The sequence below is a fragment of the Pteropus medius genome, unplaced genomic scaffold (assembly GCF_902729225.1).
Source record: "Pteropus medius unplaced genomic scaffold, Ma_sr-lr_union100, whole genome shotgun sequence".
Lineage (NCBI taxonomy): Eukaryota > Metazoa > Chordata > Mammalia > Chiroptera > Pteropodidae > Pteropus > Pteropus medius.
The window spans coordinates 7,939,192-7,965,759 of NW_024352784.1; the positions used below are offsets into that span (position 1 = coordinate 7,939,192).

Below are 26,568 nucleotides of genomic sequence, written 5' to 3' on the forward strand. Positions count from 1 at the left end.
CTCTGTGGCTTGTGTTTGCCTGGCATTTCTTCTGATAATAGGAATTCTCTTTGTTTTGGGGATCCCTACTGTCAGCCTACAAATTTGTATGGAACTGGCTTCAGGGTGGACAATAAGAACACCCTATTCTTCTGGCCAGTGTGTCTGATTCAGGTAGGGACATGTGGCCCTCATCAAGTTGGTGAGGGCCAATCCCAGGGTTTTGCTGGTGCTGGGTTTACTGAGCTAGTAGCACTAAACATATAAGAAGGGGTCCTTTTGTCACCAGATAGAAACGCCTGTGTGAGAATGAGGCTACGACAAAGAGAAATAAGGTCAAGAGACAGAGAAAAGGATTCATGAAGACATTATTTGAATGCCTGGATCTAACGGCATTAATAGTAAAAGGACCTCCTAGACTTTTCAGTTATATCACTCCCCAGATTTTCTTTTCTAAGAAAAATCAATTAGGGTTGGGTTTCCATTCTTTACAGCTGGGAGTCCTGTCTAACGCACTCCCACTGCTTACTCAGCCTAGAGATCTTTTTGTAGCCCTCCTCCTCAATCAACTCAGAGATTGTAACACAACAAAGCCCTTCCACATTCTTCACATAGACCTGGCCATGCCCTCTTTTGGCCCCATGAACCTGACATCATAAGATACTTGTACTTGCACACCCATTATACTAATGTGTGTGCCTGCACATGCCCCCCCCCAACCGATTGTGAGCCCCTCGGGGTAACTTCTTCACCTCCATGTCCTTTGCACCCAGTCCAATGCTTGCCACGTGGTAGGTGCATACGCTCTGAAGTCACCAATGTTTAAGCAAATGATCACAAACATCCTCTCTAATTACAAAGAATGCAGCACTACTATAAAGAATGACCATTTCTACCTCGTAACAAAATGTCCTGTAACGATCTGTGGATATTAGATAATAAGAAAACATCCACTTCCAGGTGGCGAACCATGACCAGTATGGAAATGAGAGCAGCTGCAGCTCTGTGCCTGGAGGTAAGGAAGAGCCATCCCCTGGGTCACAGCTCCACAATTTGGCGTCTTGTTCAAATTCTCATCCTCCCGCTGCATTACTCATGAACACTGTTACTAATCACACTTACTCACATTGATTTCTTTTTTCTCCCCAAGGACCAACTACCTCATCCCTCCCTAATCTAATGACTGAAATTAGGTGAAAGCAGCCATCTGATACATGTTAGGCATCACCCCAGAAAGGAAGTCATCAAACAAGATATTACAAAAAAATCTTTTTATGTTTCCATTCTCTTAACTGCCCATGCAAATCAGGCAGAGTAGTTCCAAATGGAGACAAACATGCTCGAGGCTGTGGCTGTTACTCACGAACCTTCTTGTGCTGGATCAATCAGAGAGGCATCTTTGTGATGGCCTCTTTCCTCATTAGCATACGCCGAGCCTCCTGTGTGCCAGGCACTGTGCCTGGTTCTGAATTTAAATATATGCTATCTAATCTGTGGTACAGCATGTGAAGTTTTGTCACTACCATCCTCACAAATGAGGAAACTGACACTTGGAGAAGTGAAGGGATCCACCTAAGGTCACCCAGTAAGTGGTGGATTCAAACCTAAGACTAGCTTGACTCTATAAGCACAGGTTCTTTCTACCTCTCCCCACTCCCCCTCTCCCCAATTGACATTGTATGGTAAATGGATTCGGCAAAGCTGGGAACAGCCATTCCTGTGAATACTGGCATGTATCTAATGTATTGAGTCCCATCCATAGCCTGGCATTCCTTAGGCCTAGAGAGAAAGAGGGGAAATGCCTGGGTCTGTGGTATCTGGATATCCCTAGACACTGCAACTCGGCAGATATTTTGGCTCCCTAGAGCTGAGGTCCGCACAGGGATCACCGTGTCACAGCGACCTAGCCTAATGACGAGTGGACTGTGCCCAAAGAAACTTCAAATAGATACATCTGTTTCCCCCCTTCTAGAAGTCAAATGTAGCATTTAGGAATATTTCTAAATGTTGAAAGCCTCCATGAAGGTAGAGTTTGACTGTCCCCTTCACACACACTGGAGGTCAGAACTATTGTTACAGACACTTCTTCTCTGATCCTCCATGTTTGCCTTGTCTGTGCAGCATGGCAGGGCTGTAAGCACCACAGTCAGGCATTGCTGGCAGACTCCCGGGGAGAAACTGCTCTCTCAGTGGACTGATGGGGAAGGCCTAAAAATGACAGCAATGGGGCCAAGGCAAAGTGAGAGGTGTCAGTCCTGGAGAGCCTGGTGTCTGGTTGACAGTTCAAGGCAATTCTTGTTCTGCGCCTGTCAGTAGACTGAGATCACACACTGCCTACTTCACGCGTGATCTCAGATGTTTTCTGAGGATCATGAGCACTTCCTTAGGGCCCTCAAACCCACAGAGTACAGAGTCAAGTCAACTAATTCTTACCAGTATATTCTGTGTACAAAGCTGTGTGACAGGCACAGAGTGAGAAAGGGGGAGGCACGAATATCATCCTGCCATCAAGACATCGAGTCTACTGGAGGAATTAGGCAATGAATCCTAACTGGATACAGTATGGGAACTGTTGGTATTCAGGGTGTATATGGAGTGTAATGGGGCTGATAGGGATGTTCTCTTGCAAAACTGAGAGACACAGAGAAAGAGAGAGAGAGAGGGAGAGAGAGGAGAGGAGTGGAGCGGACTGAGAGTGCACGCGCGCCTAGGAGCAGGCGGTAAATCCCTACCAGATGAGAACAAGTAGAAGGGACTCTGCAGAACATTTCTATACCTGGTCTCAGAGGCGATTTTTGGAGGCCTCAAAGGATGGGGAAAATTAAATGATAGAGAAAATGGATAAAATACATGGGGACAGCTTGAGCAAAGGCAGGCATGCAGGCAGAAAATAAAGGGAGTGTGGTCTGTACTATTTAAAAGGCAATTAATTAAGTCCTGCCCTCATGTTATCGTATGATGACAGTTCTTGTTACTTAACTCTTCCGGGGTTTTTGCCCAGTGTCTCCAACTAGGCCAATGTGTATATATGTTTCTCTAAATCTCTTTGTCTACCTGGAGTCCACACAGTGCTCTGCTTGGAACAAAAGCTGATTTGACTGTTACTAGCAAAATGAGGACTACATTCCTATATAATAAAAGAACACTGATTGGACTGACTCAGGAGCAAATACTATTTCTGAATAGTCTATCCAAAGACAAGTTTTAACATCAAAAAGAGAATCCTTTGCATGGTGACACAAAGATGAGAAGTGAATGAATTCAAGTGTTGACATCCTGGTCAAATGCGTCAAATTTATGATTATAGTTCAGCAGCTACCATAACTCCAAAGGCCAGAACTTTAGATGGCAGGGAGTAAGCTAAACAAAATACAAACAAGCAGCACTAGGGGAGTTCGGTGGGGAGGCAGAAAAATCACAGGATTGATGTCAGATTGAAGTGAGGGAGGAGGGAGTACATAGAGTACACGCCTGGCATGGAGCCGGTGCTCAAGGCATCCTCAGCATTGCTGCCATCCTTATCACTATTTCTTCAGACCAGCGGTATCAGCTCAGCCAAGAATTTATTTCAATGCCTGGCATATAATAGATACTAAAGGGAAAAAATGTTTAAGAAAGGAATTATTGGGGAAAAACATGCTTAAAAATGTTTAAGAAAGAAATGTTTTGTCTTTGCTGTCAAATGGAAGACGAAGCAATAAATAATTAAAAACTACGGGCAGCAAGCAGCATGAGGTGGTCAGGGCGGGCTTCATGCCTGTGTGATCACTGTAGTCACACAGGGCCCCGCACGCAGAGGGCCCCACACTTGGTTTGATGTGATGTTGCCATCTTGAAATTCTTTAAAATTTTTGCATTGTAGGCTACAAATTATGTAGCCTGTCCTGGATACAGGAAAGAGCTTTGCCATCCAACCTCCATCTGCCCTCTCCCCAGTGAATAATAACAGGGTGGTCAGGGGAGGGGGGTTGATCTCCACTTAAAGTGCCTGACTGACCTAGGGGTGAGCTCAACCCAGTACTAGGCCAATGAACAATTCAGGAGTGAGCATGTGACAAAATTCTGGCCAGTGAACCTGAAGGGGGAGGTTTGCTGAAGTTTCTAAAAACAATTCTTCTTTGTTTTAATACTGTGCAATGGGAAGCTGGTCTCTCTTGCCTATTAAATTAACAAGAAGTAGCATGAACACTGTCTTGCTACTAGCAGCCATCCTACAACTAACTACAAGGGGGAACCAGCCTAAGGACCATAGAGCAGAAACATGCAGGGAACCTGGGTCCTTGATGATACTGTTGGTCACTGGAGCAGCCAACCTGGAAACCCACCCTACCTCTGAGCTTTCTTTTGATATGGTACAATATATGTCCCAATACTTGATGTTTTCTGTTAATTATAGCCTAAAGCATCTTAACTGACATTAAATTGACCAACTTTGTTTTAAATTCTGATTCTGTCACTTACCAACAGTATGCCTTGAGGCAAGTCCCACTTTCTCTCCTATACTGCAAAATAAGAACAAGTAATTATATTTTATAAGACTGCAGTGAAGATCAAAGGAAGTAATGCTAGTGAAGATGCTTGGACAGTGCCTGGTACATAGCAGGAGCTCAATTAGTGATAGGTATTATGATGATGATAATGTTTGGACCTAACAGATAGCTGTATACCACTGCATAGCCTGGTGAAGATTTCCTTATGAGCTGAATTTCTCAATTGTAAGTAAAAGCAGCAGAAACCTTTTTAAAAAAATCTTTTTGCATAAATAGCCATGTATAACTATACTAATAAAACGGAAATAACTTGACAAGCAAATTCTATCACTCTGCACATTACAGAGGCAATAGGTGAGTTACTCTCAGAAATCTGGACATCCCTTGATTACTCATCACAGCGGGGTTTCTTCTTTACGAATGCTAATCACATGGTTCACCTGCACGGATGAAGATGGCAAAGCTGTGATTTCGCAAAATTAAAATAATTCCGTACTCATTGCCACTGATACAATGTCTAGTTCCTATTCTTATTTGAGTAACCTTCCAAATCTTACTCTGGACTCTTTTGAAAATTTCCAGCCTTTCTTTCTTACTCTCTCAACAAAACCAAACAAAAAGCAAAAAAAGTACCGAGCTGTGTGTTATTTCAGCTTAAATGCTACATTTTGGGTGTAAATTCTAATTTATTGGTGATGAGTGGTGCACAAATTTTATCCAACAGCATTTTAGCTATTTTTACTTAAAAAAAAAAAAAAGTGCCAGGGAAGGGGAAGTGGGGAGAAACAGTTTTCTTGTTACCCACAACCTGGATCACTTAGTGATCGGATAGCTCCAAGTGAATCTTGGGATTTCCAACTGGGGGCAGCCAGAAAGATAATTTTTTATCCTCCCTTAAAATGTATTGATATTTGTGGAGTAGGAAAATGTAGGAGATCTGGAATCTGTTAGCAGCTTGACAAACACCTATCCAAGTGTGGGAATTGCCTAAAGATGGCACTAGTTATGTTGGAAAGATGGTGAGAATGCACATACTTTCAATCCCACTTCCATGTCAGTTTGAAAACTTTTTCCATGTTGTTCTCTCACATAGCTATCAGAGGAACGCCCCAGAATGTCATTTTCCTGCCTCAAGGCCTTCCGTGGCTCCTTGATACCCTCAAGATAAATTCCGTGGTCCTTAGCCTGTCGGTCAAGTTGCTTTAAGATCCAGCCTCTCTCACAGACTCATCTGTCACCATACCCCTTATATTAAGGATCCTGTTCTAGCCACACTGAATTGTTTGTAATTTTTCGAATAAGGAAATAAAAGAAAGGCGATGAACAACTCCGAGAAAAATACAGGCATGTTTAAGAAAGGAAGGACAGTTATAGTGTGCTACTTGGCTGAGGAACAGAAAACCAGAAACCAAACCAAAAGGTCCATATTTTATATAATCATAATTATATAACCAATGACTATGTATTTAACCAAAATAATTATAACAATTATGTTAGAGTTGTAGAGAGAGGGAAAGAAACAGTGTAGGTAGAGTGGGAATTCTTCCATTGCAGTAAGTCAAAAGATAATGTCTAAAATTGATAAAAGAAGAAATAACAGCATACTCACGTTATTTAGAAATGTGGGAGGTAAATAGCAGTGGAAACACCTAGAAGAGATCAGACTTGTCTGTTGGAGAGTGGGACTTGGATGTGCGGAGCGCTGGGGCAAGGGACAGTTATTTTTTTATTGCAAACATTAACTTTAAAAATTTTAGATACATATTATTTTCCACCAAGAATAATTATGATAAAAGGTTTTTTTTGGGGGGGGGGCTTGTTTTTTTGTTGTTGTTGTTGTTTTTTTAAGTCATAGAGGCATAGCTTTAATGCTAGGTTTGATTTTAATGTTACACTTTGAGAAAGAACACAGTAAACAGAGCTTCAGGGTGGTATTTTACAGATCAAGATAACTTGCTTTCTAATGTGGTCAACGCCAGTGATTAGGAGAATCATCTGGAATCCATCAATGACATGGGCTTTTGAAGGCTTTGGAAATGCTGATTTACCTGGCTTTGCAAATGATGATTTTTCTAGGTTTGGAGGATAAGGATTAAAATCTTTATGATATTGTACATTTTTGCTGCTTGTTATAAAGCACTGCTGTTCACCAAAACGTTTTTTTTATAAACCATTCAATTTTTTCTTGTTATAGTGTACTAATATTCAGGGAAGCATTTGCTTTTAGTCTATGTGTGAGCATGATATTTGAATTCTTTCACATGGATTATTTTGCTGAATGCTTGCAGCTTGTTTCTGATGAATTATTTGCTTGTGTGCATTGTGGCTACTAGCATAGGAATTGATTTAAAGTCGAAGTAGTTTGCTAGCTTCTGTGGGCCATTTTTTTACTGATATATTCACTTTGTCTACAGGGATTGCATAGGAATTTATTCCAGTTTATTCTCAAAGAACCAATGATGTATTACTTTTACATTAGAAAAAAGCAAACAAAATTTGTAAGGAAAGTAACTGGATCTACACCACTTCCTCTCAGTATTCTATTAAAGAAATTAAGCAGGTGTAAAGAAACATTAGACTATTGTAGGGTAAAGAATGTAAATGGAGAAAAAATTTATACAGATCAAAAATAATGAGAGATATCTTCGGGGAAGGAATGGAATTTGAATAGTAACTAATATGGTTTTTCTTATATAAGCTTTTACCCAAAATATAGGAGGTATCAGTGTCTCCCAAGTGCTCACTAGACTAGATAGATACACAAGACAGATACTTATGCACTCCAGTGCCGAGGCAAAGGGCTCTGCATTTTTAAGGCTTAGAAGATGTGTGTAAAGTTTTTTTGTTTTTTTGGGTTTTTTTTTGCCGACTTCTGCTATCAACGTCCTTCAAGTTGGCAACCACGTCAAAGCACTGAACCTGTTAGACAGTTGGCTCCCAATGAGGCCCCACTCTCACCCATCCATTCCAGAAGGAAGAAAAAAGTTCTGCTCTCTGTTTTCATCACCCTTAATTCAAAGCAACCCTCAGTAATAGCCAAAGCTTTCATTTCCAACTTCCTGACACCTAGAGGGTGTGTTGTGCCCCTCTCCAGCTCTCTTGCTGGGATCCCTGAAGCGTCTCCCAGAAGAGCACCAAACCCATATCTCCTTGCCCATTGGTTGCTGCCATCTAAAAACAGAGTCCTGTGTTGGGAATACTGCTTTCTCTGAAGCCGTCACCATTATCACCGCCCATCCCATTACTGCCTCAACAAGCAGAGGGTCTGGGGCCGGGACCATCTCCCTCCTCGGCAGCCCTCCAAACAGACCATCCCCTGGGCATGCTGGAGCCTTCCCAACTGCTGAAGCTGTGTGCTTTGCAACAGTTTCCTGGAAGGAGATTGGGAGGCCCAGGCAGAAATGAGGCCTGTTGCAGAGGCTATCCCACCTGGCTAGAAAGTTTCAAGAGGACAACATTATGCTTTAAAAAGCAAAAAGAATTTTTTTTTTTCCTAGCTTGGGAGGAAAAAAACTACTCTGTCACTAATTCCTAATGTAACAGCTCTCTCAACTACTAGGATATGTAAATGTGTGAGAAAGCTGAAACAATTAAAATGGTGTGTGAATAGTTCAAAAATCTCCAAGGGGCTTGACAGAATAGATTCCATAGCCTTGAAATATAGCTCAGAATACATGACAACTCACTATAAAATAAGATAGAGAGTAAAGTGCGGGGGTTATAGCTTAGGCTCTGGAATCAGATCCACACAGGTTCAAATTCTAACTCTGCCACGTGCTGGCTGTGTGACTTTGTACATGTTACATAACCTTTTGAATCCCATTTTCCTCATAACTAATGGAAATAATTAAACATAGTCGATAATTACATACTAAATTATTAAGGCTCAAATAAGAAAATGATGGAAAGGTACTTAGCATAATGACAGGCACCCAGGAGAAAGCACTGACTCAGTGGCATGTGCTTTGGTGTGAGGTCAACTGGATTTGAATCCAGATGCCGCCACTTATGAGTTGGAAAGTCTCAGTCTTACTTTCCTCATCTGCAAAATGGAAATAATGGTGCCTGTGGCCATGTCACCCTGAACAAGCCTGATCCTGTCTGATCTCGGAAGCTAAGTAGGTTCGGGCCTGGTTAGTACTTGGATGGGAGACCACCTAGGAATACTAGGTGCCGTAGGCATAAAAAATAAAAAATAAGGGATCGTAAGCTGACGAGGTCCTTGCGATCTGTGAAGTCAACCAAGGGTTGCCTCGCCTACCAAAAAAAAAAAAAAAAAAAAAAAGGAAATAATGGCTACTTTTATAAATGTAAGGATCTCAGTATGGTGATATTAGGCACTTCCTACATGTATATGTTTGCAGCTTGAGGAATAAAAAACTCACCTGGCTGTAGACTGAGAGCAGAGTGACAGTGAAGTTGATGGCTGAGGCCTGGAGCACAAGGCCCATCCTGGTAGGTGCAGGCACCTGCCTCCACCTGCAGCAGGGAGGTCACTAAGCAGAGAAGACTCTCACCCTTAGAATGCTCATTACCCACACCTTTGGCCCATTTGCCCATAAATCTGGCCCCCTCAAAAGCTGCTTATAAATTAAGATCACTCTGCCTCCCTGCCAGGATATTCCTGATGTTCTCTGAGGGTAAACTCGGCTGTCAGTTGAGGTTGAAATAGGCAGGACAAAGAAACAGCAATCAAACTGCTTCCATGTGCGGCAGGTAATTACGGAATCTGCTAAATTACAGTGATTAGGCATTGCCAAAGAGAAGTCAAAAAAAGTCTCCAGCAATTTTAGAGGTGGGAGGGGGAAAGTTTAATTAAACAGCTCCTTGCAACTGATTTAATCTCTCCCTTGGAAAAAACAGCAGATTCAGAAGAGACCAGAAGAAGAGAGGGCCACAGAAGGGGATCCAGTGAAATCCTCCCACAATGGGGCTGCCTCGCTCTTTATATGGTTCTTGGAGAGTAAGTGATGAAATGGGAGACGGTGGCCTTTGTTATGGAAATGTAAGACTTAAGTTGAGAAGCAGGGCCCCTTGGGGGTGGAGGTAGAGAGGGGACCCTGTAATAATAGTCAGTAATATCCTGCTGGGGCTGGGGCTGATTTGCATAAACACAGGCAAGCCGAGCTTCAGGTGGCTGTAGATTTTCCCTTGAAGGAATTATTCTCCTTGTGTCAAAAGTTCACCACCCTCAGACTCTGTCATTTTGGTGCGAAATGTGCCTTTTTTTAGCCACTGAACATTGAAAACAAAGGGTGCTCTGCTGGGAGCCCATTTAACCAGCAAAGGTTTCTTTGAAAACTAATTAAATTTAGATTCTGGACCGAAGGGAATCCATTGCAGTTGGGGGGTGGAGGTGGGGTAGGGGAGATAAAGACTGAACGGCTTAGGCCAGGGCGGCTCTGTGCCTCTGTCCAGGACTAATATTAATTTTATCAAGAGAGCTTTACAGAGGGATATGGGCTTCTGCAGATGAGGCGTGTTTGCTGAGGTGGTGTTCCCTAGGGGAAAATAGTTCTAGGACTATGAGTGAGCATTTAATGCTTGAGACCTTGGACAGTTTATATGACCTTTCTAAGCTTCATTTTCCTCAGAACAATGTGTACTCATTCTTTGGGTACCTTACATGGTTCTAATATGATGAAATAACATTGAGGTTATAAAACGTGACTGACTTAGAAAGGAAGAAAGAGAAGCTAATGGATCCATATATCCCCAAAGCTCTGATTTTGCCATTGTCTTACTCAGAAACTTTCTGTAGTTCTCCATTGCCCACCGAATACAGTCCCATTTCCTTCTAATTAGAGACTTGACTCTACTATAGTAAGAACACAGGGCTTAGAGTTAGTCTTTGCATACACAGACAAATTTCTCTGCCTAAAACAGCTTTTCTTACTTCTTCATAGAGCTAAGTGTTACTCATCCATTAGCTATTTGTGTGTAACCTTGACAATGACTTAACCTCTCTGAATCTCAGTTTACTCATCTATAAAACAAATCAAAACAAAACAAACAAAAGAACTCAAAGCCTCAGTGCCAGGGTCTTTGGGAAGATTAAATTCACCCACCTAAGTGACCTGGGCCACAGTAGGTTCTCAGTGAATTCTTGTTGAATGTGACAAAGTTCATATTCTAAGGATTACCAGGGAAAGGACAGGAATCTTATCCAAAAAATCTTGATTGTAAACTGGAAGAACATCTCAGATATTTTAAAAAGTGAACAGTGTGGCAAAGAGCTCTTTCTTCTGGCTGTGGCAATGATTAAAACCAGGCCTTTGGTAAAGAAAAATTCGACACACTCTAACCCTTCAGAGGCAGGAAGCTATCGTTAAAAGGTCATCTTTTCGGCCTAGACTTCATAGGGTCCAGGGGAAGGGTTTCAAATGGTTATGCTTTCATTTTGCAGTGTTGCCAAGAGGATTTGAGAATCCACAGGGCCTCATCTGTTGTTCCTTAAGCAAACATCTAATGTAATTTGAAATTTCACTTCATCATTTTGATGGCCGCCAGCAACTCTCCTCCAGCCTGCTAACTCTCTCTTTTAGGGAGGTTAGGGCACTTTTTAAACAGCCCAAAAGGTGCCAGCTGTACATGGATTCTCTCTGTCCACCAGTCATGAAGAAAATTACAAAAGAGGTAGGAGGTCCCCTGCCCATAATTTCCCAATGTGGCTTGCAAGGTTTTTTCTTTCTCCTTCTTTCCTTTTCTTCTTTCTCTTCCTTTCTCTTCCTTTCTTCCTTCCTTCCTTCCTTCCTTCCTTCCTTCCTTCTTTTCCTTTTTCCTTTTCCTTTTCCTTTTTCCTTTTTCCTTTTCCTTCCTTTTTCCTTTTCCTTTCCTTCCTTCCTTCTCCCCGCCTCCCCATTCAGAATTCAGTAGCATTTTTTTCAAGGCATGCTACTTAAGTCCGAACAGTGGCCCCAATACATTAAAAAAAAAAAGAATATTCACAGCCTTGAAAGCAGGCATGGTAAGAAGGATGTTAGCTGGGGCCAGGGGGTTGTCTTAACTCTAAAACACACAGCCTAAAGCACTGGTTTTCTCAATTGCTAAATATAAAAGATGTGCAGTAGAAAACAGGTAGTGGGTATTATGTTTGCATCAAAGCATCTAAAAGATAAAGCAGTAAATATTTACCGGCCACTGATCAAATAAAAAAGGAAGGAACAAATGAACGAAAAAGACATTTATCAGCACCCACTGGCTTTTGGCAAACTGTCATCTTATTTAAACGTGACATACATCCAGTGACATAGGTGTTAATGTTTTCATATAGAATATCTGACTAAGTGACTGGTCCCCGGACACTATGTGGAAAGGTAAAGGGTATGGGTTCTGAATCAGATCAGGATTGCAGTCTAGGCTGGATGTGACTTCCACTCCTGCCTAGCTTTGTGACCTTAGGAAGTTTAACAGAAACTCTGTGCTTTACTTTCACTTACAAATGGCAATGACAATAGTCGTACCTACCTTCATAGGGTTACAAGAGGATTTAGTAGAATAATTCTTGTAAAGTACTCAGTAGGTTCAGTGGCACATAGAAAGTACTTAAACGTTAGCCTTAGTCACAGGTAGCAGCACCTATAAATTAGAAGCTATCGCTTCTAATGGAATAGGCCTCCTGCCTGGCCTCCCGACTGCAGTCTGGGGTAAAAGGCTGCCCAGTGCTGCTCTACAGGACAAGGGAGATTAGGTTTCTTCATTTGTCAGAAGGGGATAATACTTCCTTTAAAGGCAGAGGAGAGAAATTAAAAGAGTATATGTAATGAACTTCACACAATACCTGGCACCCAGCTGGGGCTCAGTAAAAGGCAGCAGTTATTATAATACATATGAAGGAGTTTGGGAAATTAAAATGCTGCATAAACTCAAGATATTATTATAAGTCTTACTATATCTCCTTCATAGGACCTCAATTAAAGCATAATTAAAGATCAGCTAAGGTTACAAGGTTGGTTTCCCACATTTTCTTTTTGGTTTGGTCTTCAGTGCTGCTTGTAACTTTTATTCAGGCCCCAGGCAAGACATAAAAATACACTCAAACACCCAACCACATTAAATGCCAATGAGGTTTTGCAACATTTAAACCTCGAGAACACTGCTGCTGATTTGTTAAGTTTAAATCTCAGAAGAATTAAGAGTCCAAATAAATTCACTCTGGGGTAGTGGTACAAGGTAGTGTGGAAGGCAGGCGGACCTGAGCCAGAATCCACAATGCCACGTGTATGCTGAGGGTCTCAGCCTACCCAGATCTCAGTTTCTGTATAATGAACATAAGAATACTTGCCTCTGGAAGAGAGATAACATGTTGCTCCTGTCAGGTGCTCAATAAATGTGAGCTCCCCTCTCTTCTCTGCTTTTTAAAGAGCTCAGGGGCTTGAATTTGGCTATTTCTGTTTACTGACTGCAGACACAAATTCAAAACACCTTCCTGGGGAAAGGGGACAAGATTGGCTCACTGGTCTGCTGCAAGGATGCACTTGGAATTAGACCTATCTGTGTGTTACTTTGGGGAATTTAAAAAATACCTGTCACTTAAGCAAGTACTCAGGGTAGTATGTTTGCTACAGAAGGCAGCCTCAATATGGAAAAAGGGTGACTCCTCAGGACAAGTACATCTGGTACAAATGCAGGCCAAGAAAGGGGGGCTGGGGAGATGTTGCAAAAGGGCGTAAGTCTGCAAAAAGATGAATCAAAGATACAGTCACAGTCACAACACAGGGGCTTTGATCCTGGCTCCATTCATTCACATATTCATTTCTTTCATCTCTAACACACTCATAGAATCTTAGAGTCTTAGAGTCTCACATGCTCATTTTAAAAAGAAACAAAGTCCTAAGACAATGGCACAAAATCCACAAAAATACCTGAACTATTGTCTCCCCTTGTCTATGAGGAGTGGAGGGTTCTCTTGGGATCTGTCCCAGACTTGTTTTGGGGAACTTTCGGCCCTTCTCCAGGCCTTGGCTCACCTGATCTGCTTTTATATGAGTTCATAAAGTAGGCGGTGGGAGATGTGTTAATAGTTTTCACGAGGTGCTATGGCTCAAGATCTGGAGATGATATGAATTATGCTTTGTGTTAAAGCCTTCTTTATTGTCCTGGGAGGAAGAAACTAGACATATGTGTTTTTTTGGGAGTGGAGGAACTTTTGATTTACTATTCAGGAGGGTGTTGTGTTTCATGGCTAACACTTATTTTGGTTCTATTTCATTATTGCTGTGCACTTTGTGAATGAGGAAGTATGCAACTTTTAAGAGTTTTTTGAACACTTGGAGAAAAGGAAGGGGAAGAAGGGAGCTAAGCACCTATTAAGTTCCAGGTACCTTTTATTCCTTGGATGGCAATCCTATAAGATAAGTTCTTGGACTGTGCACATTTTGCAGGTAAGGAAATGGGCTCAAAGATATAAAATAACTGGACTAAAACTAACTAGCCAAATAAAAAGTCTGTTTACCTATAAAGTTCTTATAGTTTGTTCAATTTTATCTGTGTACGTGTATAAAAAGAAAACCAGAATAATGCGTCTAACGACTGGAAATGACCTAACGAGTTTGGGTAAAGGGTACTGTCTGGGGCCACAGCATAAGGAACAAATGAGCACATACATATGTCTGAAGGTTCAAAAGAATTGCTGCATTCTAGCATAGTGTTATAATGCTGCTTATAAAGATGATCCTAAGATATGCAGAAGAGAGTAACAGAGAAATCGTCCATTTGACACAAATCAAAGAAAGGCATACTCTATTTTAAGAAAATGGTGAACGTATTTTTAAAGTCCCAGGCCGGAAGTCAAAAGAACTAGGTTCCAGTCTTGGTTCTATGATAGTTCGATAGAGCCACCTTGAGCAAGTCACTCAGTGTCCTTGAGCATTGCTTTCCTTAAAATAATGGGGTTGTACAATGAGGTCTCTAAGGCCCCTCTGAGTTAAAGCTCTGTGATTCCATCTGTAAAATTCACTTATTACAACAGCTCATTCCCCAGCGAGGGATAAACGAGGTGTTACCAGGCTGCCTTGTAAGTTTCATGCACATGTTTCATCTCCTTCAACTAAAAAGGTGAGTTCTTGGAGGGCTGGAATGTGTCTTATGTCTGGCACCCAGTGCATGTCAATAACTGTTGAGCTGACTGCAAGAATGAAAGAAGGAATGGATCTTATCACTCTTGGTGCAATATTAAAGGACATGCACTTAGGAATTAGAATGACTTGAACTTTAATATAGCTTCGTTCTGAGCTTTGTTTCCAAGTTTATAAAATGGGAGCAATAATGCTTACCTCACAGGGTTGTTTTTCACCTTATTTTATCACCACGTTGTGTTTTTATTAAAAGGAAGGCAAGAGAGAGGATAAAGATCTTAAAGGGTACAATTAGCTCCTTAATATCTTTATTAGGCTAGTGGTAGCCAGGAGCATGTCCCTGTGTCCACTCAACAAACATTTTTGAGGAATTGATAATCACTAGAAAGGTATCATCAGAGAGAATATTTATCAAGTACCTAAATATACTATGTGCCCAGCACTCTTCTATACTAGCTATGGGAAGCAGGAGTTGCTCTTCTAATATAGAAGTTAAGAAAGTGATGCTCTGAGAGGTTAACTAACTTGCTGAAGGTCAAACAACTGGTAGAGACTAGTAGGTGTGAGAAAATCAGAGGTATTAACGAACTACAGTGAAAATGCTGAATAACGTGCACATTTCAATGATGCTTTGTGCTGCTGCCAGCCAACCACTGAGGTAGAGTGAGAAGGTAAGTGGGGAAGGAGGCGAGGTCACTTTAACTAATTACAGCACACGTGTCAAAATCAAGATGGAGTTCATTTATAAGGGAGAGAGAGGTGATAAACTACCATACTTGTTCATTCAAATGCAAAAAGTTAATTAAGGAACTTACTTAATTAGAAATGACACTTAAAGAATCCTTCAAAAATGCCTCCCTTCTTACAAAGAACTCATACAACTCAATAACAACAAAAAAGCAAATGATCCAATCAAAAAATGGGCAGAGGACCTGAACAGACTTCTCCCTAGAGGACATACAAACGGCCAACAAATATTTGAAAAGATGCTCAACATCGCTAGCTATTATGGAAATGCAAATCAAAATCACAATGAGATACTGTCTTACACCTGTTAGAATAGCTATAATCAACAGGACAAGTAATAACAAATGTTGGAGAGGATGCGAAGATAAAGGAACCTTCATACACTGTTGGGACTGCAAATTGGTACAGCCACTATGGGAAACAGTATGGAGGTTCCTTAAAAAACTAAGAATTGATCTACCGTATGATCCAGCAATCCCTCTACTGGGTATTTCCCCCAAAGACTTGAAAACCCATATCTGAAAATATATTTGCACACCGATGTTCATGGCAGCACTATTCACAGTGGCCAAGACATGGAAGCAACTGAAGTGTCCTACGATAGAGGGCTAAAGAAGCTGTGGTACATATATACAATGGAATATTACTCAGCCATAAGAAGAGATGAAATACTGCCATTTGTGACAACATGGATAGAGCTTGAGATAATCATGTTAAGTGACATAAGCCAGATAGGAAAAGTTGAAAATCACATGATATCACTTATATGTGAGATATAAACCTAAAAGCAACAAATGAACAGGACAAACAGAGACTCATGGACATGGACTATAGACTAATGGTTAGTTACTAGCAGAGTGGGAGAGGAGGGGAGAGGTAGACGGGGTAAAGGGAGTCAAATATGGGGGGTAGGGGGAGAGTAAAGTGGGTAAAGAGGATCAAATATATGGTAGTTGAAGGAAACTGGACTTTGGGTGGTAAACACACGATAGAATATACAGATGTCAAATTATAATGTACACCTGAAAATTATATAATTATATTAACCAATGTTACCCCAATAAACTTAATTAAAAAAAAAAAAATGACCCACAGCACTGTTGCTATATTGCTTTAGGCTACCAAAGCTCCATGCTGTCAGTTGTGACACAAAGCATGAGAATGGACAGTCAAAATTCTATGCTATTTCTGCATTTTGTTACAAAAATAAAAACTTGTACTTTTTTATACAATTAAGTTTTTAAAAAAAAGTCTCGTACAAAAACAATGAATTATTTCTCATCACTGCAATCTTAAAAATTGGGTTGAAAATGTTCCTAGGCATGTGATGTTATTGTTCTGCTGTTAATGAACCCACAGAAGAGCCTCCCGGGCATTGGGAAGGGTGGTGCCTCCAGACATATGAGGAATGTAAGGGGCTTCTGGGGCAGGGGTTGAGGATCTGCTGCCCCAGTGCAAAGGGATCTGAGTATGTTTAGGCCATGTGTTTCAGTTTCCAGAATACAGAAGTAAGGGTTGTGCTATAAATACTTGATCCTCTCCATTTTCAATGCCAGCCAGTATTCCCTGAAGTGTTTTTTTTTTTCTCCCCCCTGAATACAAGTCCTGTGAGAATGTTCCAAGAGGGTTCCATGGTCAAAAATCTTTGGGAAACACTGTATATCATCCCCTCCCTGTAGACAATCACAGTATACATTATCGAGTTAATGCCTCTGAGAACTCCTGCATCACTTTAACCTTAATATTTCCCAAATTTATTTGATCATGGAACCCCTCTTTCAAACACCTATTAACATCCTGCAGAGCTAGTTCTCTTTGGGATACTTTTAAAGATCTTCCACTCCCACCTGGGTTATTTCAACTGCCTCCAGGCTCACTTGTCTGCAATCAGTCATCCCCTGATTATCAAGTGATCTTTCTAGTAGGAAATCCGTCCATGCTTTTACCTTAATCAAAAACCTTCCATGGCTCCACACTATCTACAGAGCCAAGTGTGAACTCTTTAGCTTGACATTCAAGATTCCTCCTCACACAACTTTAAACAATAATCCCAGGCTACTCCTTTCTATCACTTACCCTCTGGTCCCCTGACCATTCACCCTAGGTGCCAGTCATTTATGTTTTATTTTAAAATAATTTTAGATTCATCTAAAAGTTGCAAAAGCAGTACAAAGTTCCACCCAGCATCTCCCAGTGGTAACATCCAACCTTTTCTAAATGATACTCATTTCCGACATTAGATTACCAATCATGATCACCTCTTTAAGGGCCATGTCTCACTTATCTTTGCACCTTTCCCAGAACCCAGCACTAAGTCCAGGCATAGACTCAGTGGTTCTCAGATTTTTGCATTTTATAGTAGTTAAAAAAAAAAAAAATTCATGTCCATGAGTCTCTGTTTGTTTGTCCTGCTCATTTGTTGCTTTTAGGTTTATATCCCACATATAAGTGATATCATGTGATTTTCAACTTTTTCTATCTGGCTTATGTCACTTAGCATGATTATCTCGAGCTCCATCCATGTTGTTGCAAATGGCAGTATTTCATCTCTTCTTATGGCTGTATGTCTACTAGTTGTTACTAGAAGGTAGAGGTGGAGAGGAGAGGTGATTAAAGAGGGTCAAATATAGGTGGGTAGGGGGAGGGTAAAGTGGGTAAAGGGGATCAAATATATGGTAGCTGAAGCAAACTGGACTTTGGGTGGTAAAACACACAATAGAATATACAGATGTCAAATTATAATGTACACCTGAAAATTATATAATTGTATTAACTAATGTTACCCCAATAAACTTAAAAAAAAAAGTCAGAAACAAAATTAACAAAATTTACTCATCACTGCTTCACTGAAAAGGGAGTTTTCAATAGGAAGGACAATGTTAGAATAAGGGACAATCCTGATGAAGAACTCCCCACATCATTCTGATTGTCTCTTTTGTCACAAGCAGAACCCTTGGACAAGGACAGCAAACCATCACATGGTATCCACTGTGTTAAAGGCATGACCAAGGGAACCAAGGAGGGATGCTGTCTTTCTAGCATTTTGTCAGCTCCATGGTGAGAATCCTAGGAACGGCTATAATAAATGCCACTCCAACCAAGCTGGGAATATGAGTACTTACCAGCATTGCCACACAAGATTTTCTCTTGTTTTTATGTCACAAACAGAAGTGTTTTCGGCTAATTAAGCATATAAATTGCATACAAAACCAAAAGTCCATTTGGAATATTCCCAAGTTTCTCTTCCGGCGGTAACACCTTCTCCCAGTCTAGGTAGTAAACACTTCTCTGTGCACATGCGTCTCCCATCCTGAGGCTGGATTCCACATGGCTGCAGTGACTTTCCACAAGCAGATAAGGGTAAAGGAAATCACACATTTTCATGGCCTCCCACTGGTTCCTTTTTACTTCTCTGCTACTTCAGCTGGAACGGAGATGAATTTTCCTACAACACTCAGTCTCCAGAGGAACACTTCTCTTTCCACATACAGCTGAGCTTTTCATAGGGTTTCAGAAGCCAGAAAGATCTTTCTCCAATGCAGAACTGAACGTGTCAGGGCTCCTCAATGACTCACCGCTGCCTAATGAAATTAGGCTCAAAATTTTCAGCCTGATCTTCGATGTCCTTCACAAAGTGGCCCTGAAGCCCTTTCTCGCTTCTCATTGGGGAGGAAGGAGTGTGGGATTAGGCATTTCATAATGATGTCTTGTTCCTTCATCCCTTGGTATCTTTGTTTATGGTGTTCTCTGTGCCTAAAAACCCTTCTGCTTGGAGAACTCACATTTATGCTGGAAGAATCAGCATATGTGCCAATTCTTGACTGCAGTCTCCCTGACTCCCGAGGTAGAATTAATCTCTCCGTTCTCTCTGTTCCTACAGCAGTCTGTATTAACTATTAGTGAAATGGTTTAATAACTACCTACCTCATGGAGTTGTAAAGTTTAAATGTAAATGTACATAAAGCATTTAGAACATTTCATAGCACTTAACAAATGTGTCAGCATAATTGTTGTTGCTGCTACAATTGTTGAAAATGACTTTTAAAAAAATCTGCTTGTGTATTTTTATGCCTTGCTTGGCTATGAGCTCATAGAGAGCAGGGTTTAGGTTCTTCTAAATCTCTTATCTCCAGCACCTAGCATGATGTCAGGTATATATTAGGAGAGAAATAAACTAAATTTTAAGAAATTAACTTTCTTTTGATGCTAAAGTAACGTTTTCACTAGGAAATGTATAAAGAAGAAAAGTACAAAGAAAAAACCAGTAATCTATCGCAGCCACAGCGCCCAGTAATAACCACTGTTAATTTAACACTCTGTGGTCTATTTCCTTCTCGTCTTATGCACATGTAAACATATACTTAGCAAATTAGGTTCATACAGTACACACAGCCTTCTATCCAACTTGTTTTCCCCACCTAACATTATACTGTAAAAATTTTTTCATCTTTAAATATTATTTGAAAACATGATTGTAATGGCTATCTAAAACTTCATCATATGGTCAGAGATGTGATTTTTGCCAACTTTCTATTATTGGACATCTGAGTCATTTTCATCTTTTTTTTTTTTTTTCTTTGACATTGTTTCTGAGTTGAATTGTAAGCTCTGCCAAGGGATGGACCACGTCTCAGATGAAGCAGAGGAAAACCTCCCACCCTCTTTAGGAGTGGGTGGTGTGGTCTAGGAAAAGCAGAGGACAAATCTCTCTTTCCGGGAGCTGGTTTAAGTGTCTCTTGGAAGGACCAGTAGACATGCATGGGTGGGTTCACTTAAGAGAGTGACCTGAGAGTGGGCTCATACTGAAGTCAGTTTCTCCGTCCGCCACCCGCGCCCCCTCCATTCTTGGTCCCATTAACATTCCTCCTGGGAGATGGCAGATCCAAAGGACAAACAAGCATTGTTAGGGCTCAAGGGCCCTGAGAATGGGCGCCGTAACCTGAGCCCCACTGGCTTGGATTCGGTTGGGCAGGTCACCCTGCGGACGCTTTGGTGACAGATGAAAGTGCATCTCAGAGCCCTGGATTATGTTTCCAGGCCACAGGTGTGGGGGGATTATCTTTCTGACAAGCCAAACACTTACCCCAATCTCTACAGCTGCTTTCTCTTCTCTCTCTGGTCCTGGGCCTACCAGAAATAGCACCCTCAAGCCATTCTCTGTCAAAGCCAAGAGCTGTCTTCGCCTCAGCCCCATTGCCTAAGAATAACCAAAAGAACCTGACAAATTGTCTCACTTTGTCTATGGAAAGAGTGAACAAACATCCTGCACTTTGAGTGCCTGGGCAGGCGTGTCCCTTCAAGCCAGTGGAGCCATGAAGCTCTTCCTGGGAGTCTCAGTGCGGTGGGTGCAGAGAACATGAGCTCCCTCACCAGACTGTAGTAGGCTTGCCACCTGCTAGCTGCCTGACCTTAGGCAATTTGCTTGATTTCTCTGAGTCTCAGTTGCCTCACCTGTGGAAAGGGGATAATGCTGGTGTCTCAGAAATGAATGTGATAATTAAATGAGACAAGAGACACAAAAGCACTTAGAACCACATGTGCCTAGCAGAGGTGCTCACGTTGCAAAGTGCAGAGCTGTGGAAGGGGCCAGGCATGTGTGAGGAACAAAGAAAGCGGTGCCCTGACTGCTGGCAGGTGGGCCTACATGTGGAGGCCTAGGGACCTGCGTAAAGCACTTGGTCAGGCTGCCAGGGATGGGTGGGGGCAGGAGTCCAACAGGTAAAGGCTGTTCTGTTCAGGTCTTGGCAATACCAATTCGGATGTGACTTGGAAGCTGCCTGGCCTCAGGGCTGGGAGGCAGGAAGGCAAACCCTGGCAGGGCGCCAGATGGGATCCCGCTAGAAGCAGGTGCTGGGGCAGGGCAGACGTGGGAACGTGACCACTTGGCTCTTGGCGCCCACCCCAATGTGTTGTACAATCCAGAGCAGGCTCTCCCTGCAGCCTGAAGCTGCCCTGACTCATTCTCACCTCACAAAGCTGTCCCTGAAGCGGGCAGGGAGCTGATTCTGACAGAACACACACTACATTCTTGGCCTGTCTCTAGCCAGATTTTTTGGTAAGGTTCAACATTTTCTGAGCATCTACTATGTGCTAGGCACTGCGCTCGACACTTTCGTGCACACGATCTCATCGGATCCCCATGACAATCCTGTGAAGGGGTTATTACTATCCCTGAGCAGAGGTGAGACTTGGGGTGATGAGGTCTTTTAAATGTGAAGAAGCATGGTGTTAGACACACAGAAGACAGCCCAGGAGTGCCACTGTAGAGAGCTAGGGAGAAGAGGCTAGCACTCCTCGAGTGCAAAGGCTGATCCACCTCCCACTTCTCAGATCCTTATGCGCTCAGGAGTGCAAGGCCTGTGAACGGTCATGGGGGAGTCGATCCTGATGACCTGTTTGAAAGTTTTGACAATCCAGGCGTGCTACTTTAATGTGCAAAAATACACAGTCAAGGATCTAGATGCCAAAACCAGAATAAATTGAGAGTAATAGATGGTAAGAAAATTCTCTGTCTTCTCTGTCTCCTATCCTGTACAATGTTTCCATTTACTAAATATTCTATTTACCAAGTATTTTAGTAATAACATCCTCTGTTTGCATATAGCTTTTTGGGAAAACATCTAGTGCACCAAGGTGTGTATAAGGTTTGCCCTGCTGGAGAACATGCTCCTGGATGGCCTTCCTACTCCTCCCTTTGTGCAGCACTCATACTTTCATTTGTCTTATCTCATAGAAGCCATGTGACAGGGTGAGAGGCCAGCAGGGCAGTCCTATTCCTCCTTTAGAGATAAGGAAAGAGAGGGCCAAGGAGGTAGAGTGACTTTCCAGTGTCACATGGTTAGTGGGGGAGAGCTGGGATTGGCAGTGAAAACCTGCCTAAGATGAACTGGTGACACTGTGGTGATTCAAATTAAAATGCTGAATCTTTGATGAAGCCATTTGGAGTTTTTAATTCTGACTCAGGCCGAAGAAAACAAGGAACCTCACTTTAGCCCACACTTTAGCCACTTTTGACAGAAGAAACAGGCCAGCAGTGTTTGTCTCTTTTACCTAACACATGTCTGGGTACTAAGGGTCAAAACAAACTAGCTTTCCTTATCTAAAAAAGAGCTACCTTGCTTAAAATGAAGAAATTCAAATTTCTTCTCATCTTCAGTGTGCTCCTCGCTTATAAAACCCTTAATAGCTTGAAGGGCTAGGCTGAGAGACAGCTTCAAAAGGGCAGAAATCACAGTGCTTTTTCATCCATTGCAAGGTTCGCAGGGCAGGACTCTTGATGTCAGCTAGCTGCCCTTGGTCTGTCATCCCTGGTGCCCAAGAACAACACTTGAGTGGCCTGGATATCAGGAGCCCTCTTGTTCTCAGATTTAGTGCTAATTGCCGCTCTGTTTATTGAATGCTTAATTTGCTAGGTGCTGGGCTAAGAGCCATTCATAAAGTGTGTTGGTTCCGTACTCACCCCGCTAGGTTGGTATTATTATATCCCATAATATAGATAAGGCAACTGAGGCTCAGAATGGATTACTACCCTACCTGAGTCACTCTACCAGTAAGTACCAGTAAGGGGCAGAGCTGGGATTTGAACCTAGGCCTATCTGACTTTAAATTCTATCCCCCCGTATACCAAAAACTCGTACCGAGAATAAAATAAAATTCTGTTCTTCTGACTTACTTCATAATTTCTCTTCCATTAAGAACAGTACATTCACTACCTTTTAGATAAAAACAAGAGTAATTTTTGAAAACTTTCCTTCATGATAAAAATTACTATTTTCTACAGATCTCTATGTATTTGACACACGCAGATGTAACCAACAAGACAATATTTACAGAGCACCCACAGTGTGTACGAGCTCCACGCATTCAGTGAGCACATACCCATGTGGGCTAGCCAACCCTGTAATAAATATGGTCTATAAATAACCAAGGGGCTGAAGCCCAGATAGGGGAAGCAACTTGCCAAAAGCCACATAGCTTCAGGGTTCAGACTCATAAACCAGCACTCCCCAGCCACAATGCAGCAGCTTCTGTGTTTGATTGGATTGTGGTCTGGGTTCGAGGTAGGGATTGGGGTGGGGTGGGTGGGAGTGGAGTATTTGGGAGTCTGGCCAAGGGCTGGAAAAGCAAAAGGAGACTGAAAAGGTTTTATTCCCAAGCGCTGCCTCCCTAGAAAACTTTAAACAGAAAAGTTTGCCTTTATAATCTGAAGGAGTTTTTCATGTTTCAGCTCATGCTGAATTGTTTTATGCTTTAGCCATAAACCTCTGACAGAGAAGGTCCAGGGGCAAGGCTGGCCCAATGCTAACTATGCTGTGCCGCTGTAAAGCTCAGGTTACGAGGATCACTTCTGGTGCCAAGGCAGTTTAACAAGTATGAGTGTACATAATTCGTTCCAGTTGTCCTGTCTCAGCACAGAGGGCTGTTTTTGGGGTGGGGGTCCACACACTCCTGCCAATGTGGTTCCCATTCCCGGCTCCAGTGCCTCAGTGAAGCCTCCTCCACGCCCAGGAAGGGCCTGTTTTATCACAACGGCTGAACTGTCAATACTCTGTGAAGGTTCAGAGGGTTTCTGTAGTCTTAGTTCCCCAAGCAGGGGTGGGGGAGGGGAGTGGGGGGTCCTGCTAAAAAAAAAGTGACCACGTCTCACCCGTTGCCAAGAAATCTTTCCAAAAACTAAGTTGCTATTGTCCAATCTCCCTCCAATGCAAGTAAAATCTTCCCCTTTATAGTTTGAAAACTTTCAATCCCACTGAAAAGTTGAAAGAATCGTACAAAAACACCCATATACTCTTCCCTTAAAACTGTCAATTGTTAACATGTTGCCACATTGCTTTATCCCTATCTCTCTATATGAAATGTTTTTTTTTTCTGACCATTTGAAAGAAAGTTGCAGACACAAGACACTTTATATCACTATGCATCTATCTCCTAATGACACGCTCCCATATAACCACAATATCATGGTCACAACTAAGAAAATGAAATTATTCCACAATAATACATAGCATACATATACACCATATTTAAAAATTTCAATTCTTCACAAAATATAAAGTCTTAAAAAAAAAAAAGGAAAAAACCTTAGACTCCAATCAAGATTCAAGTGTTGCATTTGGCTGTTATTATTATTATCATTATTATTATTATTTGTAGTCTCTTTTAATCTAAAGGAGACTCCCACCCACCACAATACTCCCATTTTCTTCTTTCCATGATACTGATCTTTTTGAAAAGTCCAGGCCAGTTGCCTCATAGACTTTCCTATATTTGGGATGTGTCCGATTGTTTTCTCTTGATTAGACTCAGGTTAAACGTTTCTGGCAAGCGCATCTCATGTATGATGGAATGTACTTCTTATTGCTTCATATTAGAGACCACTAGGCTTGGTCACTTGTTAAGGTGACAATTGAGTCCTGATCTTCCCACTGTAAAGGGAACTTTTCCCATTGTAGTTAGTAAGTAATCTGTACTGCAAAGTCCAATCCCTTAGAATCAGCTCTCCCAACTCCAGCTGTTCCTATCTTCTCATCTTCCAACCATCGTCCTCTGGTTTTAGCCTCTATACTCTGAAAATATCCTTGCCAAGTTCACCAGTGGCCATCCAGATGCCAAAATCAGTGGGCACTTTTCACTTTTACATTATTGAGCCCTCAGCAGGACTGGATGTTAATGCTTAGGCCCCTTTTTGAGGACACAATCTTAGTCTTACTCATGTGAGTATTCCAGGGCCTACCTCAGTATTTGGCACACAGTAGGTGCTTAAAGAAATCCTTACAAGCCAAATGAATGAATATGTACATTAAAAGAAAGTTGGAATTGGGGATCAGAAGGCCTGGCTTCAAACTCAGCTCTGCCACTCTTCATGCAATGAAAGGGTTGATTTAAATCAGTGGTTTCCATACATTGAAAAAAATGTTTCATATTCAAAGTGTTCTTTATATAGAATCTTACTCAGAAGCAAATGTAGGAAGCTGACAAAAGGAAGCTGCTTTGGTTGAAGCAGCCAGTGAAGGCCACATGAGTGCCTCGCTAGAGCGGGGGCTTGGGGAAGGTCAGAGAGATTTAAGAAGGAGGGAAAGCGGTAAATTCTAGTGGGTCCTGACTGCTAGCCTAAGAAGTTTAAACCATAATCAACAGTGTTAGGTTTCAGTAGTGAAAGGTGCCGCTGGGAAAATCAGTCTGGTCACTGTGGACCCGATGCATCCGAGGAGGGAAGAAAGCGAAGCTAGGAAGGCACAGTGCGGCCAGGCACAGAGTTGAGGTGGGAAGTCAGGAATTAGCCCTTGTCCCTCTCTGTCTTAGTTTCCTCCTCTGAAGTCCTTTGTCATTATAATCCCCTTTGAGTCTTTCTCCTCATTATTCCAAGTGTTTCTTCTTGCTAGGCTCTAAGCAACCCATCACTAGATGAAGAGCAGAGTTAGCACTGAGTAGAAGGGGCAAGGGCCTCCCGTGCTCTGAGGGGCTCTGGCCATTTGCTGAGTGATTTGGTGACCTGAGAAGCCTGTCCATTGTCCGTGCTTTAAAGGGCCAATGCCCCTTACCATTAACCCACCTCAGGATAAAGGCCATCACCAGCTCAGACAAATAAGCTGCTTAGCCAGACCTCATGCATCATCTTGTCACCTACACAGGGACCTAACAGGGGCATCTTAAAAGAGCTAAGAGCCAGAGTGCAACTCAGCGGTTTCTATTCAAGGGGATTCTGGCCAGGGGTTGAGAATTGCTGTCCAAGTGTGCATACAGCCTCCTCCTCCATGCAGGAGGGTGAGGTGGGGGTGAAAGAAATCTCTGTTCTGCTAGGGAGGCTCTCCAATACCTTTGGCTTCCTGAGAGTTGTCAGGAAAGAGGGTAATGGCTGTTAGAGGCAGGAAGGAAACTTAGTGGGATGAAAAGAGGTTGGGTTGAGGGGTCAGGCACACCTGGGATGCCAAATGCCACTTATATCTGTGTGATGTTGGCCAAGTTATTGTACCTTTCTGAGGTTCAGTTTGGTAAAATGATAACCAGAACAACAATGATAATAATAACAGCCGTTTCCATTTAAGACTTTATTATAATCGCCAGGTCCTTCACTAAGTACTTCTCATACATTATTTCACATTAAATTCTTACAATACTTATGTGGTAGGTATTATTATTATCTCTATTTTACACTTGAGGAAAAATGGAAACTCAGAAGTTAAATCATTTGCTAAAGATCTCAGCTAGTAGTGGCAGAGCCAAAATTCAAACCCTCACTCTTAACTCTTTTGCTCTAGAGCCCATCAGCCATACAG

At 42.0% G+C, this 26,568-nt stretch overlaps 1 protein-coding gene and 1 pseudogene across 7 annotated transcripts in view; one reads left to right on the top strand and one right to left on the bottom strand.

Annotated features, from left to right (window-relative positions):
* Positions 1-26,568, bottom strand: part of TENM4 (teneurin transmembrane protein 4) — a 685,723-nt gene that overhangs the window by 229,222 nt on the left and 429,933 nt on the right. The gene's annotated exons all lie outside the window — the stretch shown is intronic.
* On the top strand, positions 8,533-8,651 carry LOC120590587 (uncharacterized; annotated as a pseudogene).